Below are 23,611 nucleotides of genomic sequence, written 5' to 3'. Positions count from 1 at the left end.
TTCATTTTCTTTTAACCATACAGAAAAAAATATATTTAGATATTTTATATAAATAATATCCACATATGAAAAATACAGTACCGAAGCAGCACTCCTTAAAATAGTATTTCTTTACTCCATCCTTAATAAAAAAAAAAAAACAACATTTCGCCCTCTCTATGAAGACATTATCAAGCCTTCACCTTCATAGATTGGGCAAAACATTGCTTTTTTATCATGTGGGAATAAAGAAATACTTTATATATGATAAAAAAGCAATGTTTTGCCCAATCTATGAAGGTGAAGGCTTGATAATGTCTTCATAGAGAGGGCGAAATGTTGTTTTTTTTATTAAGGATGGAGTAAAGAAATACTTTTTTAAGAAATGATGCTTCACTACTGTATTTTTCTGGTGAACTTTTGATGTGTCTGGATCAGCAACTCTTGAAGACTTGCAACCGTGATTGACCTATACAGGTGCTGCTCCAATTTTTTTTCTAATATGCACATACAGTACCGTACCTCCCATATTTTGTGAAAGGGAAAACCATGCCCAATACACCACCAGGACTCCTCTCCTCAACCCAATCAAATTATAGCTACTCTTCTCCTTCTTTTACATTATGGCTCTTTACCTCGTACCCTCACATTTTGGCCACTCTTCTCTTGTACTTGATATTGTGTCCCCTCTTCTCCTGTTGCTGTATATTAGTGAAATAAAACATCACCCTTACCCCTGTAGTAGTCTCCTGCTTCCTCCTTTGCTGCTGGTATAAGCATCTTGGAAGCTGACGTGTGGCTATGTCATGATATTGCACCTGACAGCCTCCATTCACACAGCAGTGCCAGAGGTTCAACTATGATGCAGGGGAACTGAACGCCCTTGCATTACCATTGCATAAAACTCTATATACATTCTGCAGATGCATATAGAGTTACATTTCTAGAGCATACCTTCCATTGTCCAGAACAGCGGGCAGAGCCCAAAACCCCGAACTGTGTCATTGGAGGGAAAAAGTACTTCTGCCTCCAACGGTAGACTATAAGGGCATAGAGTAATATGACTATATTATACAAAGGGTCTGTATGGCATACACACAATGTAGTACAGACTATATTGTGATTGGAAACAGTAGCAAGTTTTTAATTCAAACCTAAGTTTGGACTGAAACATAAGTCTTCACTGAATTACATCTAAGGGAGAATATCACCACTATGCTACGCTAGTGAATGTGACTGACTGTGGCCATACACTTCTAGTACTGTGTACAGGCACAATATAGAGCTTTATTGTGTGCATCAAACCAAAAATATAAAGTTCTGACAAAAATCCCTCTTCTCATTGCTATAATATTTCATAGTGTGCAGCATATTATTTAATGTCATTTTATGGAACCAGTATGCAATACCATAACTTACATCATTACAACACCTAAGAAACATGACATTAAATAGATGTATTGTTTTATATGAATTTCTGCTGTCAAATCAATATAGCTTTTATATTTCTGTTAACATCAGAGAACAAGCCATACTTCTTCTTGTCATGCTAAGGTAGAAAACTTACAACATATTGAGTAAATATAAAATACACAGAAACGAGCAGTAGTACTTTCAGTATCTTACATTTTATTGGATATTCTAATTTTTTAATAGTCTACTCTATTCAGTGATTTATTTATATAAATCATATGTTTTCTTTTACACTAAGGCCTTCTGTGCCCACAATTATTCATCTGTGCTGCCATGGCTACATATGCTTCTGTACATACCTGGTTCCCCACTTCTACATTCTATAACACCTTGTGCCCCAGCCAATGACAGTCTGGCTAGAGAGCTGATTAAAAAACAATATTTTAAAGATGTTCTGCTCTTCAGTATATTCTCTTCACAACTGGATACCCAATCACTAAACCCAGGGGCGTAACTTGAGGGGTGCAGAAGTTGCGATCGCACCCGGGTCCAAGAGGTTTAGGGGGCCCTTATGGTGTCAGTTTCCCATATGAGAAGACTTTTACTATAAACCACACATTATAGTCTGGGGCCTAGCACAGACTTTGCACTGGGGCCCATCAGCTCCTAGTTATGCCACTGACTAAACCAGATACACAGGTGCTAATTCAATGCTGCTAAACAGTATACAGGCAGTCCCCGGGGGTTACATACAAGATAGGGTCTGTAGGTTTGTTCTTAAGTTAAATTTGTATGTAAGTCGGAACTGTATATTTTATCATTGTAATGATGTAATGAGTTGTTTTTTTGGAAAAAACTGCTGCAATGTTCAACTCTGTGTTGCTGATGGAGATAGCAAAGCACCGTAGCTCAGCAATCTCTGTCAGTTGCACAGTGAATGGAGCATGTGAGACTCGCTGCTTCATTCATTTCAGGTACAATGGGGGTACTAGGGACTCCACCGCTGGGGCTCCCATGTACAGTATCAGCAAGTTATCCCCTATCCTCTGGAAAGGGGCTAACTTGTTGTAACTGGACAACTCCTTTAACCCTACTATGCTCATACAAGCACTTTGGCTACAGAAAATGTACATAGAAAATTGCAAAACCAATAATATATAGAGAATGCAATATACATTACAGTAAGGCTATTCTTTAGTTGGTCAGTACTGGAGCAGCATGATTTCTTCTTCTTACAAAAGCTGGTTTCCCCGATTTCTAGGATGGACAACTGAAAACTATAAATATTGTCTTTCAATTTTCTTGCCCACTGTTCCAAGAAGGACATGGGCATCCAGGATTAAACATTTCCATACAAAATTGTCTGCCTGAAGACTGGAGACGTTGTAATTCAAACACTGAATCTAAAATCCTCGATTGCATAAGGTTGTTGTAAGAGCAGCTATTTGGCTATGACGCTTTAATAATATCTGAGGCAGATAATGGGAAATTTTCTATCTGTAAAAGTTTTGTGGCAAGAAAGCTATATTTCTGCACATAATTGTGTTCCTCAATAGATGTACACTGTCCCTTTCAGTCGTACCTGTTTGCAGGAAAATGGATTGAATATTGCTGTGACATAAAACAGAGGAAGTGGTTAGGAGACAGACCTATAATTATCAACAGCAGGTGCCCACAGCGGAATGCCGGAGCGATTCCCGAGGAGATAAATACTGGCACAGAAAGACTTCAAGGCTATCAGGCTCAGCTTTAAGACAGCTGAGTGCAGAGATGGGCTGACAGTATCTAGACGAAGGGCTAATGTTGATGCTTAGTATAAGTTGGTTTGCTTTGTTGTGTTTCTTTACACCTATCTCTTCAAGTAAAAAATATAAGGGTTGGTTGATCATATAGCACCAATATGTAGTACACAGATTGCAATCACTCGTATCCATCTCCATATCCCACTAGGATACAAATCAAATTTCCTTATTTCTCACACATATAAAGACCAGTTTCATACAGGAATAAGTCATCTATCGGTGTGTATTTGGAGTCTGGAGGAAGCCATTGCAAAAACGAAGAGAACATGCTAACTTCATACAGATGTTACCCCGGTAGGATTCATGTACATGGTAGATATCGAATTTCTTTCTTATGGATACGTTTTTATAGCTGTAATTCTACAATACATTGAATAATCCATATTACTGAGCTAGTGAAAGGGCAAATGCATCTGAACCTTTGGTCCCTTAGGCTCTACAAACAATGTCCAAGTTTGTTGACCCTGATCTGGGACATTTAACTAATCTTTAATAATACTTATGTCCATCTTTATGGCAGAGATGAGAATTACCCAATCCCTGTCTCCCAGTAGTGGTTGAAAGGTACGGAAACAGCTGAGTGACCAATATAACAATGGTGCTCAGCTACTTCCTTATCTCCTAGCCAAGAAAACCTGGGTGTACCTGCAAATAGCTGGGTAATTATTATGACATCCTTTCTGAAAATGGTCTTTCCAGATAATTTTCCCATGTAAAGGCACTACACATAACCTGAAAATGATCATTATTTATTTATTTTTGAGCCAAAGCCAAAAGGGGATTCTGAAAGTATGGGAATCTTTTATATACCTGAAACTCAAATACAGGGGGTCCCCTACTTAAGAACACCTGACTTACAGACGACCCCTAGTTACAAACAGACCTCTGGATGTTGGTAAATTGCTGTACTTTAGCCCTAGGCTACAATAATTAGCTGTAGGAGTTATTAAAGGTGTCTGCAATGAAGCTTTATTGTTAATCCTGATATTTGTGACAATCCAACATTTTTAAAATCCAATTGTCACAAAGACCGAAAAAAATTTGTCTGGAGTTACAATTATAAAATATACAGTTCCGACTTACATACAAATTCGACTTAAGAACAAACCTACAGAACCTTGTACGTAACCCGGGGACCGCCTGTATATGCTGTCAAAGAGAGGACATTGATTTGATCAAGAATATAATACTTGCTATTCTTGATCAAATCAATGTCCTCTCGTAGACAGCATATATTTGAATTTTAGGTATATACACGACAAGAGGTGCATCAGAATTATCACCAGAAATTTGTAATAATAAGGTACATCTTGCACTAGTACGTATATATAAATACTCTTGTATTAATTGCGAGTCTTGATAAATCTTGTCAAAATTCACACTTTGTGTGAAATCACTGGTTAGATAACAGTTTTAGTGTGATTTAGCATCTATGTATTTCTATGCAGTTTAGGTGATGAAAATGTTCATGTAAGCGGCACATATGTCTGACGGTGAAGTCTGCAATTATGAAAACAAAAGACTACATTCACAGCAGGATTCCAAGAAGCAAGGCAAGCACCGCCCCCTTGTCTTTCCCCAAATCACAGGTTACCTGAGAACATATATCCTGATTGTAAATCAAACTTCTCCCTGCAAGGCTTAACATATGTATAATCATGTAAAAGTATCCAATTACATGGCATACTGTTGACTTCTGAAATATCTTCTTAGAAACACAAAGATATATTACCAAACCTGGCTAGACACTGGCTTGTTCCAGAACACATTTTTGACCTTTTCTTTTTTCATGTATCTGATGTAGTAGACTTCTCCTGCTAAATAACAGGCCAATATTTTACAATAAGTTGTAGACAACAGCTTTGTTATTTTCAGCTGATAATGTCATTTAACTCTTTGGCTCTACATGGTTTCTGAATTGTGATACTTCGTAAAGTAACCAGACGGTATTACTAGTTGTTACTAGCAGTCCTATGAAAATCCACAAGTGACTCAATGGGTAGTGGTGAATGATAAACCTGGTTCTTCTACAACTTCAATAGACTTCTTAGCCAAAGATGTGAAGTACTGGAAAGAGTGGCTCCTGCTTTAGTGGGCACCAAATAATACTATACACTACTAGGGCAGCATGGTGGCTTAATGGTTAGCGTTACAGCCTTGCAGCACTGGGGATAACATCTGCAAACATCTAAAAAGAGTTTTTGTGTCTTCTCCGTGTTTTTGTGGGTTTCCTCCGGATCCTCAGGTTTCCTCCTACAGTCCAAAACATACTGGTAGGTTAATTAGATTGTGAGCTCCATGGGGACAGGGACCAATTTGGCAAGCTCTGTGTAGTGCTGCATAATCTGTGTGTGCTATATAAATAAAGAATTATTATTATTATTACAACAATATAACATATGGTATTTGTAACAGTTTATATTTGAAACAGTATATATATTATATATATATATATTGGTTGATCACATAGAACTAAAAAAACAATGCAAGGATATGTGTATATGAATGCCATTATCTTTCTAGTATTACTCTATTACAAGAATTTTATATAGAGAGGAGGGAATCAGCTAAGTTTCAATTCATAAAATTCTTCAAAAAATTATTGTCTGAACTAATGATGCTCCAATAGTCCTCAAAATTCTCTTAAAAAATATGTCCCCAATCTTGTCTTGCTATTTTTTTTAATTTTGTCTCACCCACCCCCCTTAAGGCTACATGCACACGTTTGCATAAACAATAAAACTGCAAGCTGACTGGAGAAGGAGGGGGTGAGTGCTCTCCACAGCGAGCCAAGCGGCCGCACTGCAAATCAGGGATTGGACACGATGGGGGTAATTCATTAAAGGGGTTGTCCAATTTAAATACATTCTAGCAAATAATTGATATTGTTTGTGTAACAAAATCTATGTCAATTCCTCATGGTTTTCTAGATCTCTGCTTGCTTTCTTCTTGCTATCATGCAACAGGAAGATTAATTGTTTACTTCCTTGTCCATGGTCATGTGATGTTAGAAAAGTGCATGGCTCGTTATATCACACAGCTCTGATTATACTGTATGTATAGCAAGCCATACACCTGTGTGACATCACATGACCATGGACTTGTATTTATCTACAGGAAGTAAATGATGAAGCTTCCTGTTGCAAGATCTAGAAAACTATGAACAATTGATTAATACAGAAAGTATACTGGAAAATTGGAAAACATTTTATTACACAAAGATTATATCAATAATTTGCTGGAATGTGCTTAAAGTGGACAACCCCTTTAAGATTGGTATCGAGAACGCCAGTCTTAAATTCTGCCCCACTTACCCTGCTAGCAGTCCGGCACTGATATAAACTAAGAGGCTTTGGCCTCCTAGTGAATATGGTTTTAAACTCCACCAGTTCCAATCTTTAGAGCAGAGAAAAACTAATGGAGTTTTCTCATCTACACCAGTTTTCACATCCGAACCTATGCTCCACCCACCCCATTCCCATAGTGAGTTACAGATCGGAGAAACTGGCGGGGGGAGGGAGATTCATGTGGATTCTCCACTAGTAAACTGGCGGAGATGCCATAATGCATCTCTCCCAAAATGCTCACCGCATGGTGTCCATGCATAATTCACATGTATGGCGACCGTGAGCTAACTGCTGTCTTTGCGGCTAGCTCTCCTCCGCTACATGTGGACAATGGGATGAATGGCAATATGAGCTAGCCACCATTTTAAAAGATTAATTTTCAACAATGCCAAATTTCTACTGATTTTTAAAGATTCAAACCAACAAATAGATTAGATCATGTTTAATTATGTGTATGGATCCATTTGTTCTCAAAATGGTGCCACGCGGCATTTTTCTCCTATTCCCCATATATAACAAATACATGCATGGCCAATCAGAGCAGGATTTTGTATGGCTGTGAATCACTAAAAATATTTGTTGGCCAAGGGGTCGTGTGCACATGTAGTTAAAGATATGCTATATTCAATAGAGATAATTGAAACTTGGTGAGTGTGAATATCTGTAATGGAGGTACATATATTCTTGTAATGTTATTTTACTTCAGCTATTTATTAAAAGAATGGAAAGGACCAATAAAACTTCATCGGCAAAGACTGCGATAAACTGCTAAACAAAGGCACGCTTAAATAAGACCCAAGTCTCTGAAAGGTAGATTACATCCATAAAACAAGTATTATAAAACATCCACAGGATACACATTGTTAATATTACTACTTTAAATTTCATGTCTTTTTTTAGCACTCATCCTCACAGATGGCTGTTTTGTGAGAATAGGCTAGCTCAGAAAAAATCTACCTGTAGTTTTTACAAGAGAAAAGCGTATGAGCTTGTAAATCTATTACAGCTCAGCAGAAAGCGCACCGTTTTTTTTACAGCTATCTATTGATTTTCAATTTTCAAGCATCCTAAAAAATAAACAAAGAATCATTTTTATATATTTGTTTGCTATGATGTTATTGATTTTTTTTTATGAGCCAATAATGAAATCTATAGAAGACTAACAAGACTGTATAGTTAACCTTGGCAGAACAGCAAGTCCATTTTATGGAGCTAGCAGAGAAGATAATACACAGTTATCTGTTTTTGGCTTATACGCATGACTAACCAGATATAAATCACCAGGACTTTCTGATGTAGTGTTTGAGTGCAATGGTTTTTTGCTTTTTATTAAGAAATAACTATTTCTTGACAACCAATTATTTTTCTAACAGTACTTATATTTAAAAAAGCATATTAAAAGATAAACAGGTAAAAAGAAGAAACAATATGTATTCCCTACCCACAAAATAAGGAATAAGTATCTGAGCTGTGTGTATTTGGGGGGGGGGGCAGTCTTCCCTCAAGGTAGGTAGGTTCTCCTTTCATAAAAATAAGATTTCCACATAACCATGCACATGTATTCAGTTGCTTGATTCAATCCTATGATATAAATGAAGCACAGAAAACAGGAGTAATGGCTGCTGGGATTCTGGACCTCCTAAACCCCATAGCATACCTCCAACTTTGGTCTAGGCAAAAGAGGGACAAAAAATACATGAACTGTGGAACTTTTACTTCCTCTAGGCCCACTCCCTTTACCCTGCTGCTTAATTCACCCTCTATGAATCTCATAGAGTATAATACCCATGCTACCCTGTCTAATACTCCCTTTGATCTTTTATTAATTGTCCCCAACTTACAATTCCCTGCCATTCTGTTCCCCCCTCCATCTTACATTGCGGTCCCTACAAACATTGTGCCCTGCCCTCTTCCTCCTTACACTGGGGCCCCCACCTCCATGTGTTGTGACCCCCTGCTCCCTTACCATACATTGTGGTCCCCCTTCTGCTCCAAATATTGTGGTCTCCTCCTACACACGCTGTGGCGCTCTTCCTCAATAAATTGTGCCCCCACCATAGATTTTGGTCCCCCTTCTCCTCCATATATTGTGACCTCCTAAAAACATTGTCAATGTGATAACATATCAACATATCAACGTCATACTGCCAGTGATGCTACAACTTTTCCAATAGAAGGCAGCTTTTTGGATACCTAGTTACATGTTGGCATGCTTTCAGTATATAGAAGGAAACAAAATAAATCCCAAACACATACAAAGTAAGGCCGGATTTACACGAACGAATGCCCGCTGGGCAGTAGTCGGACGGGTATAATTCCGGCGCTATGGAGAGGAGGAGGGGTGACCACTCCCCCCTCCATAGAAATGCACGGCATACGGGTGGTACACAAAGGAAAAGATAGGGCATGTCCTTTCTTTTCCCCGTGTACGGAGGGGTACGGTGCAACATGTGTGCTCTGTGCGGCGATTGCCATCTATGGGGAGGGGGGAGCGTATGTTCGGTCAGTCTTGAAGACAGCCATAGTGCAGAAAAATATATACTCCAGCTACTGAGTTTTATTGCCCACATAGTCTGTACATTAGATATTAGCATTAGGTGCACTGCATTTAAAGTGTTTAAATACTATTTTTTGTCCTATAATAGTAATAAAGTTTTAGACGCTTGTAGCACAGTATATTAAAACGGGGAATTCTGTACCTCACCTACTTACATTAGCCATTGAATCATGTTTTTACCCCTTGTTGTCCATTAGCATTTTATTCACTGTGTTATCCGGTGTCTTTTCCTGAAGACAAGGACAGCCATTAATAGTAAATGGAAGGTACCTCTGGTCACTAGTGGCACAATGTGTGTGGCCTGCCTCCGACATACCTGTTTATTAGTCTGTCACATAATGATTAGTGCGGTAGGTTTACTTTTGCTGCTGAACTTTCATCTGTGTGTATTTGGTTAGACATTAGCTTAGACACAAATTCAGATAAGAGGAAAGGGGTTGTAAGTTCATACATATAAGAGAGCAGCAGACTAGGAGGAATTACAGAAGACGATAAATGCTTGGGCATTTGTTTGCTTTTCTGAGTGCTGCATTAGCCTTTAGAAAAGATCCTATTGATTTACTTCCTCGAGTGATTATAGGCTAGACATTACTGTGTTTTCTCACTCCATATGACGTGGCTTCTCAGACATCCACTGGTGTATATTGCAATCCTGCTTGTCATTTCCAATAGCGTATCCTGTGAACACTAAGGGCCATATAATGTTTTTCATGAACGTTATAATTGTGCTTGAAGTCTGTCATATATACAAGACTCGCTGTGTTATTGAAAGAGAAAAGTGGGACAGCCTTGTCACATGGAAATTCTATACTTTTATTCCTTATGGATGTGAAAGGCATTACAGCAGATGTATGTGTCTCTGCTAATCCTTATAATCCGAAGGTTTCTTGGATTAAAATAGCACTGACTGAAGTGCAGGTTCATGTTATATAGACCCAAACCTGCAATGTTTGGTAAGAACTGAACAATGACGTTCAGGCCCTCTCATCCCTAACCAGAATCAACAGGTAGTGTGCACTCGATTATATGTTATTTCACAACTTTTTGCATTAAAGTCTACCTCGGTGGAATCAAAAAGGGAAAACTGGGGTGGGAACGGGAATAATAATAATTAATAAAAATAATTCTTGATTTATATAGCGCACACAGATTGCCAAATCACTCCCTCTCCCCAATGGGGCTCCCAATCTAATCAACCTACCAGCATGTTTTGGAAAAACAAATAGGGCTTTTTTTATTTTAGGGGGTGGTATGTAAGAGCTATAAACCAATATCAGCAGATGAATTTTGAAATTGGACCTGAATATTGATATGGGACTTTTTTCACTACAAAACCCCTTTGTCTGAAAGTCCCTAGTTCTGAGTTCCACAACATCATTGTTATTTGTTCTCCTTTAAGATAAAGACATGGAACAGGGATTGCAGACAAGACATCAGTACTGTGATTATAGATGTATTTTGACCAATAGCTTACTTTTCAGAGAAATATGACATTTAAATTGGATTCATGAAAGTTATCGTGAAAGGAAAATGCTATTCTCTGTAGGGAATGGGAAAACAAATGCAAAAGCGCTGTACATTTCTCCGAAGTTTGTTTCTTCACAATAAAAGATCGCTTTATATTAAATTGCAATCATTTTGGTAGAAAATATCCCACTCAAAAAGCGTATCCCAATGCACTCTGCTCAGATCTCATGCAGTCAAAACTAATCACTGAAGGGTAAGACTAAAAGCACAAGTATAGTTGTGGAAGTAATGTAGAGATCAAGTGAATTTACATTGCTCCTCAAAGACTGCAGAATGTGGCTTTAGGCAGTACATGATGACTGTGACTGATTAGTGCTATTTCAGAATGCTTTTTGGCAAGCATGTAAAATTGAGCGACTTTTGATATATCGCATAGTCCATATGCCATGCACCTTGAGGTTTATTGTAAAAGGAAATGCTAAAAATGTTGTTTTTGTTCTTTTTAATTAAAAACAATCTCCAGTCATGATTTTTCAACCCCTTGCGTTTTTCATTTTATCAGCATTTTGAACAGTTCTATGGCCATACAAATAATATCTTGGAAAGGGAGTGGAGAAACTTAATGTACAGCTTTTCCAGTTGCTAAAACTCAAAAAGTACCTAAAAGTTTACCGGTTATAAAACAAAAAATGGTACAGTAGGTTTCAAGCAATTGTAGCACATACATGTTTAGTGATGAGCAGACCCAAAGCTGTCATTAAGAAGTTTAAGTACAGTGTTAGGGGCTCACCCCCGCTGTTTACACCTGTGATCATTGCTGGCACTGATCGTGGATGTTATCTCTTTAAATGTTGCCTGTGGCTTCGCAAGCTGACACTTGTGTAATGCCATATTCAAGAAGATTACTTCGTGACGTCAACAAGGAGAGATGATCATTGGGGTAGGGCCAGCTACAGGTTTCAGTAGGCTCCTGGGTGAAATAACCTCAATGGGTCCCTTTGCAGTGAGCTCACGTGGAGACATTAAAAATTCTTAAACTAAAACTTGTACCTTTCTCTGACTCCCTAAAATATTCCTTATTTTATCATACCAAACAGCCCCCTCATGGTTATTTTATATAAAGACCCCCTATTGATTCCTTATGTACAGCCGTATGTGCATCCTTGCATCCCATTTAACTTAAAGAGCACATTAAAAAAAACTGACAAAAATCCTGACTAGGATGCCTACCTAGTGTGGTCAGTTTCTACTGTACGAGTTTCATAGCTGAGAAAATCTGACACATCTTGTATGACACTCAGATTAAAAATACAGATGGCTGAATAGAACTAGGAATTAACACTCAAACAACCTGTGAAATAAACTTATAAGATTTTTACTGAACAAAAACATACAATTTTCACTTGCGTGCAACTCGCTTTAAGGGCTTATTCCTCATTTTCTATTTTCACATACTATAACTTATCTGACAAAAACAAAAAAAAATCTACAACCCATTAAAGAATTTTTTCAGGCTGTCATGACCTTAAATAGCAAACAATAAAATATCACTAATTCTAAAAAGTTTGTATGGAATGAATTAAGGCATGCTTTGTAAACTAATAAGAAGCCAGCTTCCGGGATATATAATTTAATTTTAGTGTTTGCTTTATAAAACCAGTTCTCAAAATTTATCTTAGACGTGTAAACAAAATGTCATTATAAGATTGTTTGCCCTTTTTTGCAGTTTTACCTCTGCAGTCTCCACTGTCATATGGGCTTATTTCCTAATCATACATGCAAAAAGTGCACATCTTACAGTAAATCACTCAGCCTCTATGGAAATAATGGTTTGAAAAAACAAACAAAGTCTTCCCACCAGATGCTACCTCTTCTTCATTAATTAATAATTAAACATCAGCCATATTGCTTAACCTTTCCAATTAGATTTTAGGAGAACATGCTGCATATCCGCAAATTGATTCCCAAATCCCCAACTAGTCGCATTGTTTTGATGATGTTGTTGATAATAAAAATGTTAAAGCATGAATATGGTGTAAAATAATAACATGAGACTATTATTTTGTTATAAATATGAATTCCTTATAATTCCTGGTAGTAGTAATATACATGTATACATAGTTTTATTAGTGCAAGTTGTCATTATCTTGGTCATCGTGGTAGATGGTAGTCAATATCACAAACAAGTATATAAAATCCCAAATGTCTGTAGAGCTTTCATTATTCAAGGTAAGATTTAATTCCAACCATGACATTGCTGTCTTTTTCAGATTGTTCCAGGAACCTGCACCCCCCACCCCAGTGATGTTATTATAAACCATTAGTGTATTTTAACATTTGGACTTAGTCTTAAACATCAGACATGCAACAAAGCTTACAAGCACAGCTACAGATATGCATACATTGACTTCACAGAATGATAGAACATAGGAGGAGAAGCGCAGAAGCACTTACTTGAGTTTTATGCCTAATTTTGTCTTATCTGTTGGAAATGGTATTGGCTTTGTATGGGTAAAAGTTTTTAACTTCCTGTTAAAACAATATTAGTATATTCAGGGACTCAGACTCCAAGCAAAATTCTCATGTATCATTTTTAAGTCTCATCCTCCATGTAGGACTACTGTCCTATACTGAAAACAGGATTACAATATTCGAAAATAGTCCTATGGGGAAGCATGTACTCCTAGTAATATTGATTTGGGACATAAGTTAGAAATTTATAATCCTGCATAGTTTTCAGATGTAATGTGGTTCCACAGACTGAATGCAACCATCTAAAACTAACTCAACTGTTATTTGAGGGTAGGTGTCATCGAGATTCCGATGACAATAATAACTACAATAAATGGAATACACAGGTCGCAATACGGGCAGGAATATGACCTGCTCTATCTTTTATGACTTGGCTAGTTGGCTCATGCATAGGGCTATGAAATCCATGCCTTGTGCACGAGCCCACAGAAGTGAAGAAGGGTGTGCCTATTTTCTAGTCGGGTGCATGAGCCCTTGTTTGATAATAGAAACTACATTAAAAACTGCATGTGTGATACAATTTGGTTAATAAAAGTGGTCATGAATACCCCTTATAAACAAAAAATACATAATAGGTGCAGTAATTCTAGGGGTGTGACAAATCACACTTGTTGTTTTGATTCAATATAAGGGGCACTTTTTTTAACCAAAGCCAGGATTAGATCTAGTAAGAAGGACAAGTACCGTATATACTTGACTATAAGCAGACCTGAGTATAAGCCAAGGTACCTAATATTAAAGCAAAAAAACTAGGAAAGCCTATTGACTTGAGTATAATCCTAGGGTGGGAAATGCATGTATAGCCAGCCCATGTCCTCTAGTATATAATTAGCCAAACCCTGCCCCTAGTATATAGCCATCCAATGAGCCCTAGTATATAGCCAGACAGCCCATGCACCTCAGTATATGACTAGCTAGCCCCTTTCCCCCTAGTATATAGCCAGCCCCCTGTATACAGCCAGCCCATGCCCACAAGTATATAGCCAGCCTATGCCTTCCCGTATTTAACCAGCCAGCCCATGCCTCCAGTATATAGCTAGCCCATGCCTCCAGTATATAGCCAGCCAGCTGCCTTACTACAAGTATAAAGCCATCCATTCCCTTGACCTCCAGTATATAGCCAGCAAGCCCATGCCCTCTATTATATATGCCCTCTTGTATATATGCAGCAGCCCCTGCCCCCTAGTGTATAGTCAGCAGCCCCTGCCCCCGGTATATAGCCAGCCAGCCCCTGCCCCTAGTATATAGCCTGCAACCTTGCCCCCAGTTTATAGCCAGAAGCCCATTCCCTGAGTATATCCAGCCCTTAAAAACAAATATACTCAGTACTTGCCTCTCCAATACCCCCGCAGGTCCTCTTCTTTTTTCTGATCCTCCGGCTCCATCTTCAGAATTCCGCACTGCCAGCACACACACATGACGTCAGCCGATGGCCAACATCATTCTGTGTGTACCGGCGACACCTGTGCTTGTGTGAGAAAGCGGCTAACTTTATAATGTTTGTGCCGGCAGTGCGCAGGGACTCCAGGACAGAGGACATTTTTGTGCTGAAAAACTTGACTTATACTCGAGGAAATACAGTATACATCCTTTCTTTTTATTTCTTGTTCCTTACAGATCTTTTTATGGCTTTGACTCACAAAACCTAAATGGACGATTCCATAGTCAAGAAATACAAAAGTTACAAAATCACTATACCTAGAGCTTTTAAAAATATGTACGGTAGCTTTTGCAATCTCAGTGGAAAAAATGCAGTGTGTAAATGGAATGTTCTGCTTCTTAGGTCAATGCTAAAATAACGTGGCAATTACATCAGATTAACAATATACACTATAAATTACATGGAAAAGTCAAATACTCCAGATTAAGAAATCTTCCATTAGTCTGCAGCGTATCACTGAATCTTACCACAATAACCTATCACCTAGAAACATAAAAAAGCTGAATATTCACTATCTAATACACCATGCCTCACCGTTACTTGACCATGCAGCTCATTTTCATTTAGGCTCATTTAAAGTAATTAATATTTCCCCTCCCTGTGGTAAAACTGAATTAAAGTGTGAAGAAACAGGTCTGACAATTCAATCTGATCATAATTCTCCCTGTTCTCCCAGTGATTACTGGATTTTAACCAAATAAAGTGACAGACACCATTTAGCATAGCTAATAGGCCTGAATTCTGTGACTTTAATCTGCCTAATCCCCAACTGCTGCTTGTAAACAGATTACCACAGCAAATCAAATTTTTGCTCCGTTTCTCGCACTAGCTTGTATGCAGGGCCGGCTCCAGGTTTCAGTGGGCCCCTGGGCGATAGAGCCTCAGTGGGCCCCTTAACAGTGAACTTATGTAGCGACATTAAAAAACAGACATTTAAAATACCAAAACACATACGCACAGATATACAGCATATATACACACACGCATCCAGTATATACAGCATACACACACACATATACAGCATATATACACACACATCCAGTGTATACAACACATACGCACAGATATACAGCATATATACACACACATCCAGTATATACAACACGTACGCACAGATATACAGCATATATACACACACATCCAGTATATACAGCACATATGCACAGATATACAGCATATATACACACACATCCAGTATATACAACACGTACGCACAGATATACAGCATATATACACACACATCCAGTATATACAACACGTACGCAGATATACAGCATATATACACACACATCCAGTATATACAACACGTACGCAGATATACAGCATATATACACACACATCCAGTATATACAGCACATACGCACAGATATACAGCATATATACACACGCATCCAGTATATACAACACATACACACAGATATACAGCATATACACACACCCATCCAGTAAATACATCATACACACAGATATACAGCATATATACACCATACACAGCATATATACACACCCATCCAGTAAATACATCATACACACAGATATACAGCATATATACACCATACACAGCATATATACACACCCATCCAGTATATACATCATACACACAGATATACAGCATATATACACACGCATCCAGTATATACAACACGTACGCACAGATATACAACATATATACAACACATACGCATAGATATACAGCATATATACACACACATCCAGTATATATAACACGTACGCACAGATATACAACATATATACAACACATACGCACAGATATACAGCATATATACACTATACACAGCATACATACACACATCCAGTATATACAACAGTATACATACACACAAATATACATGTATTTACATATGTTCAATCATACTCACCCCAGCTGGATGTCACTCGGTCAGGACAGGGTGGCAGGTGGACCGCATAGGAGAGGGCGGCCGGGCTGGACATTCGGCGCTGAGGCCGGGCTGGACATCCGGCGTGCAGGCCTGGCTGGACATCCGGCACCCAGGCCTGGCGCGATCCGCTCGGCCGGAAGGCGCGCGGGCCGATCCGCAGGTGAAGTGGGCGGGCCAGGAGTGATGGGTGTGCCGGGGAGCGGAGGGCTGGGCAGCAACATGTGAGGTGGGTAGGGCAGGGCGGGGCTGCTACGGGAGTGGGATGCCGAATTATACTTTGCTCCCGGGCCGATCCCACTACCTCTCCGCCCACCTCCTATGCGGCCTGCAATCAGCGGCGAACCTGGGCCCCGTAATACGGTGCCACATCGTCGTGGTGGGCCCCTTTGGAGCTGTGGGGCCCCGGCACTTGCCCGGGTCAGCCGGGTGCTGACGCCGGGCCTGGTTGTATGTACAATATGTTTTGGGCCTTTTATTGTTCTTGATGACAGGCAGGGTGATGTACATCTGCTCTATCTGCTCTTATTTGCATAATTTACCCTGAGAGGTTCGTCTGGGTCATGTTACAATATTGGGGATCATGTATCAATCCTCGCAGAATAACAATGTAAGAACACTTTAAGAAGCCACATTTATTAACACATTGTGCTACCCTGTTTCCCCGAAAATAAGACAGTGTCTTATATTAATTTTTGCTCCTAATGAGGTACTAGGTCTTATTTTCAGGGGATGTCTAATTTTTCCACGAACAAGAATTGACATTAACAAAAAATTCTATTTCTCTAACATCCTTATAACTCTCCAAACTTCCTGCTGTATTTCTTGTGGCTCCATTTCTATTAGAATCATTTGCCCCAATCTCTCATGTTTAGTAAAATCACTTTCCATAAATGACCCTTCTTATCCTGGTAGCTGCTGGGATCACATTTGCAGCACAACAGCCGGGATTTACTTCCATGAATTCTTCCCCATGTCACAACTTTCTGCAGCAAATAAAAGATCCACTAATACTAATGTATGGCGTGAGGGGGGCTGTAGCAATGACTGATGCTAGGTCTTATTTTCAGGAGAGGCCTTATATTTCTAAGCCTGAACAAAATTGTACTAGGTCTTATTTTCGGGGGATGTCTTATTTTAGGGGAAACAGGGTATGTATCCTGAGACTGTAGTGAGGAAAATGCTTATATCATCCCTTCATACAAGTCTTGAACTGAATCCTAACAGGTCCACCAGTGTTATGTACACTGTGTCTGCAATGTATTTCCTGTCCAAGACTTTTATAGTTTTTCGCAGCATTTTATTCTGTTACCATTTTTGGTTGTTATTTTTTATGAAAATTCCCCATTTTTATTTAATTGCAGAAACAAATTTGTCTTAGCTACAAAATCAGTATGCACCATTAGTTGGGATTAAAGGGGTTATATCACAATATACCCTCTTTGCCTATATAGAAAATAGTGGATAAGTGTTTGCTGGGCACCTGATTATATACCTGAAATATGTAAATGAGACTCAAAACCGTGAATAGAGTATATATGTTGGACCAAATAAATGCCCCATGTACACTGTTCCCTGACAGGTGATGTTTGGGGTCCCCACAATCGATCCAGCGCAATCCTTTGTTCTGCTGCAACATAAGCTGCAACTGAGGTGTCTAGGAATGGTTTACATGCACAATTTAAATTGCATAAATGCTTGATCTTGTATGTGTGTATGGATTGGCGGTGGTCAGGAACAAGCATAACACTGACAGCTATTAGATGTATGAACACCTTTGTTTTTTTTGGACACTACTGGACTGTGTAGTTAAAATTACATGTCTAGTTTGAGTCTTCATTTACCTCTGTGTTTTTGAGACATATTTAATCCATCCATTTGGTCACTAGAAGCATTGTATAAAGGGTTGTGATAAGGGGTGCCAATGAACTCTTTGTGCAAGAGGGTCTTTTTACAGTGTCACACAGTTTTAACATTTTAACACTGTAGTCACAACATCCTACTATAGGGTTACCTTATTTTTCTATTGTTGTATGGACCGGTTGTGGAGGTTATTCGATTGGGAAACCTTCTTTGGGAAAGGAAGTAGTGGCTATTAGAAGTGATAGCATAGCAGCATTATTACCAAGGTAAAAAGGAAGTTGGCTGGGTCTCAGAGGTACTCTAATCGCTCCCATATGTGGTGACTGGTTCAGTTTTCAAAGCTGCTTCACCGTATTACGAGTCCATGTAAACACATAAATATGTAGGGAAAGAAAATATTTATATGGCCAAATTGAGTATAATGTACAAATACAGCATAAAGCTATGTTTATGGCATTTTTGTAGTCTAAATCAGCCGTCTGTAGCCCATTTGTGCCTTGTTTAAAGATTGAAATGCTTACGTTTGGGCTGTGTTTAATTTTATAAGCTGTTTGTAAATGAGAGGCTGTTTTCTTTCGATCAGGGCGTAACGTGAGTTATTTGCCTTCCTCTGAAAACGATAGAAAGTAAATTCCTTCCTTAGCGTCCTTAACAGTATTGCCATGTTTATGGAGGCATATAATTGGCTATGTCTGTGTTTGCGTATGAACAGATTTTGGTAACAACTCTTGTTTGGGGTTTCTTTTGAAAATAAGTCTGGAAAGGTCCTGAAATAGCATAGCATATTTTATTATGATTGCCAATGTACCATGCATGAGCTAATTCAGATCAATAGGATTCATTTGGCTTGTGGTCACATTCTAGTAGTCTAGATTAATTTGATGGTAACCAGGTAAAAACATGTCAAAGTCAATCACCTCTGCACCTACCATAATGTGATCTGTACACTAATATTCAAGTAGAGTTATACAATATATTACACAAGTTTAGCAGAATTATTTACCAGATTATTAACACGGTGATTAGACCTCCCCAACATTCATGAATGGTGTATAAAGTCAGATGGACACATGAAATAATAAAATATGTTTTAACCACAAAAATGTTTTGTAAAGCTTGTATTTTATACACTTAAACTCTGCTCATTCTAAAGTTTGCCATAATCACAGTGATTGACAACCCTCCATGTATTAGTGTGCATAAAGAGAAAACTGCTGATCTGCAATAGGGACACCTCCATAACTTCTCACCTAAAAAAAAACCTGAAATACACATAACAGTTACACAGAATATTTTTCCACATTCTAAATCTGCTTTTTTTCTGTTCTGTAATGTCCTGTCTTTAGATTACACTGCATGTTTAAAGTGAAATGATTAATTTAATAGTAGAGCCATCACCATCCATGTTCCTATCTAAGATATATATCCAAGTCTATAAAATAAATGAGGTCCATCCCCCGGAAACCAATTGGAGCGTAGTCCAGTGCATTCCAGCTCCAAGAAATAAAATTCTGTCGTGGAACCATGTAGAAAGTGTTCAACTCGCCGTCAACACTACATCCCAAAATCTGGCATCTGGTAATGGTCCTCCAATGAGATGAATATAGATGTTCTCCATAGTCACATTCCCTTACAGCTAATTAATTTAGGTTACAAAGGAGGATCTCCATTAGACTTTTCTAATAGGGTATATTTATATATGTATATACATTTGTATTAAACTAAGGATTAGTTTGAAGACAACACATAAAGATTTAGTACATCTTTAGTACTTTAGTACAGTAAACCTTTATATTAGGTATGCGACAATGTCAACCTTACCTACATAGTTTAGTAATGGAATTTTGGGAAAATGATATTTGTGTAATGTCTGTAAGTTCTTAAAATGTAACAGTAAACTGTAAACTAAATGGACACTTATTATTTCCCACTACATCTGACCTTGCTACGTTACCTAATGGAAAACTGTTGGCTGTAATGTTTTCACAACTCGAGTGAGGAAAGCGAAAGAAAGGGAAAGACTAATTTATGGCTATTACATCATAGAAATACTGGACTAAAAGGTTTCCTGTCATCAGATTTTACCCCACTAAACTAACAGCACTCTCAGAAAGGGTATGGAATGTCATTTCTTGGATACCTTTTTTTTAAACTTGCCTATTTAGTTATGAAGTAAGTCACTTCCAAGTCCATATGCAAATGTGCTGAGAGCAGTCACCTTTTGCTAGAGATGAGTCACTTTTAGAGGCTGGAAAATGAACATCACTTCAGATACCCCTATCTCTGCGTGTGTTCCCAGAAGAAAGCTAACAAATGAGATATGGATGATTTGAGCTCTATCATCCATTAGCTAGATATATTGTTTGCCACCATATAATCTTTGCAGTTCCTTTGATTTTTTTTCTACCTGTATTGATAATTGTATGGAATCTTTGGATCTATGGATCAACCATTGGTTGATCTAACTATATGTCCATGGCCCTTTTAGCCCATTAGTAACCTTTTTTTCATGGGAATATACCGTAATTTGCAAATTATCAACAGGCTGCAAAATGTGTACAATCTGTTTAAAAATGTAGTTTTACAAGCTTTCAAAATACTGTACATATTCAGTTGCTCCCCCTAGTGGCAGTCATATAATGAGACATTTATGTACTTTGTGTGGAGAAAAGCTGTGCACAGCGCTGAGCACCTTAGTAATAAGATTAATCATTGAAAATGGCATAATTCATTTCTGTAAAAAGAATGTAATAACACTGACTACCAGCCCAGCAATGCACTCACAGTCATTTCTATATCTGCTCTCTCTGTATCTGTCTTTGTCTAGAGCTTAGATTGGACTACTCTCCCAGGCAGGCAGCACTCATCAATATTTAGCAGGCAGCTGCTTCCATACGGTTTAAGGCTTCTGCTAATTTGACAAGGTCAAAAGTGGCATCATTCACATTGAAAACAATTGCAAAACGTTAGGCTAGGTTTTCCTCGATTAATCAGTAAATCATTAACTTCTCTGTCACTAGAAAGGTATCCTAAGTACTGTCACTGTCCTAGTCAATCAATAGTTAGATAGGGGAGAGGCGTCCTTATCTCCCAAAGGAACAGCTAAACCTTTTTGCTAATTTTACCCTTACTGATGGAGAATTTGCCCTATTTGTCTAATTCCACAGAGCCCAGAAATTCCCTACATCATTGATCCATACATGATTAAACTGTACAGTCTTCTCTTCATGATCGGGATACATAAATACTAAGGGCTACCTGTATGTGTGCCATATGTAATTGTATGCAGCAGTTTTAAGAAGTTATTTTGAATGCTATACTGTATCATATATGTATAAAGCTCATAGATAGCTTGGGATATTTGAAGCCAGTTCATCACAAGGTTTACTTCTATCTATGGGTATTTCTACCTTAAAGGGGATGTACAACCACTTGCACGAAAAATTAAGTTTTGGTAATCCATGGGGGACTCAGTTGTGGGACCCCCACAGACCCACGAGAGCAAGGGTATGTTGTACACCAAATGAACAAAGCTGCCCATCTGACATGCACCCTGCTTATCTATTAGTCAATGGAGCTGCAGCACACATGTCCCACCTACATCTCCATTCTTTTGGGGTGCAATGGGGGTACAAAGGACCACCGTTCTTGTGATCTGTAAGAGACCCTCACTGAGCAGAAAGTTAGCCCCTATCCTGTGAATAGGGCTAACTTTCCGTTGCTGGACAACCCCTTTAAGCAGATGTATTGCAACACTTTCTACTACTCTTACATTTAATAAAAGGGCATTACGTGTGCTGACCACTAAAAGAGCCAAATTCATTATAATTTTTAGCAACCAATGTGCTATATGTACCCTAATGTTTTGTCCACAAGGAAATCTCGGTAAATATAAAGCAGAGTTCAGATTTTGGGGGATATTTATCAATCTGCCTAAGAGTGAGAATGTGCTTAGTTGCCCGTTGTGTGCAATGTCTGGTTCAGATTTTTTATCAAATCTTTTTTCAATTTGAGCTCTACTTAAAATAATGTAGAGAATCTGTTTGCGGTTTGTCAGAATTTCAGCCCTGTGTGGATGCACTAAACCCATTGATGTAACAATGAGCCAGTTCTATAAAATAATTCACTTATTTGCTGTTTGCTGTTGTGTTCTATTATTTTCCAGCATGTGCTGCTTCCTGTAAAGCAGTTTTTGGGTGGTTGACATTTTTTCTAAAAGTCTGATTGTTCTGGGTATTTGTACACAGGCTCCTTTTTAGACTTTGAAATAAGCTAGAAAGATCCATGTTTGAAATGTCTTTAATTAAAAAAATATTTATGAATGGAGTGGAATGCAAATCATTTTCAAAAACTGTCTGTGTTACAGAAGCTTAAAAATAATTATTTGCTGGTCCCTGTACAGTGTAGTTTGAGTTCCTTAAAATGTCTAATTTTACTGAAGAGTTAGCACTTTGTTGGAAGTGACCTACTTATCACGACAACACCTATAAATTCTCCAGTAGTTTGTCCTCAGCATGATCTCCCAGCACAAATGAGAAGGCCTTCTAGTAGGGTGTCAAGTTTGCAGTTACCATACAGTCTGTTCTAACTCTGTAAAATTATACTCTGGCTCTCACTGAAGTTTACATAAGAGTGAAGCGTGTATTTCATATCTTTGATGTCAGTTGTCAACCCCCTAGTGTTTTTATGCAATTAATGGCCTCCAGAATTTTCGAAGATCTGACTTATCATCACTCACTCATGAAAATCAACTCCAAAGCATTTGCTGGTTACACATTTCTCTACTTCATACCACTTTCTGTAGTTTTGCACTCCTGAAGGCATCTGCTGAATGACACTTCTAAAAGCTTCATTAGCAATTTCATTTAACAAAAATGGAACAATGGCTTAACTAGCGCTGGTTCATTGCACGCCAGCAAATATGAACGGTCACTCTGAACATATTCACCATGTACTTTAACCCAAAGGAGAACGAAATGTTCTGCGTATATGTGCTACTACCTCATTGTATGGAGTGATTGTATAAATGTTTGCAGTAAGTGACAGGAAATGTATAACCATGTGTGGGTGGACAAAACCAGCTTCTGTCTGACTACATTGTGTATTCCGCAATGAGGTGAGCAGTTCATATTCTTCACATTGTCAAGGTATTACTCAGCTTCAGCTTTGTTGACATCTTTGTACTTTCAAGATGAACCATCTGCATTGCAGTTGTATTCTGAACGTTTTCATTATAGAACATGCTCGTTACCCAAAACTTACATACATATTTAAATAGGGGGACATTTATGTAGGGCTTCAATGCCAGAAAA

The 23,611-nt window shown here is 38.4% G+C and overlaps 1 protein-coding gene across 3 annotated transcripts in view; it reads left to right on the top strand.

Annotated features, from left to right (window-relative positions):
* Window positions 1-23,611, top strand: part of UNC5C (unc-5 netrin receptor C) — a 255,722-nt gene that overhangs the window by 36,219 nt on the left and 195,892 nt on the right. The window lies entirely within an intron of this gene.

This window comes from Engystomops pustulosus, chromosome 1 (assembly GCF_040894005.1).
Source record: "Engystomops pustulosus chromosome 1, aEngPut4.maternal, whole genome shotgun sequence".
Classification (NCBI taxonomy): Eukaryota; Metazoa; Chordata; class Amphibia; order Anura; family Leptodactylidae; genus Engystomops; species Engystomops pustulosus.
Note: the sequence above shows the minus strand (reverse complement) of the source record. Positions and strands in the feature narration are given on the sequence as shown.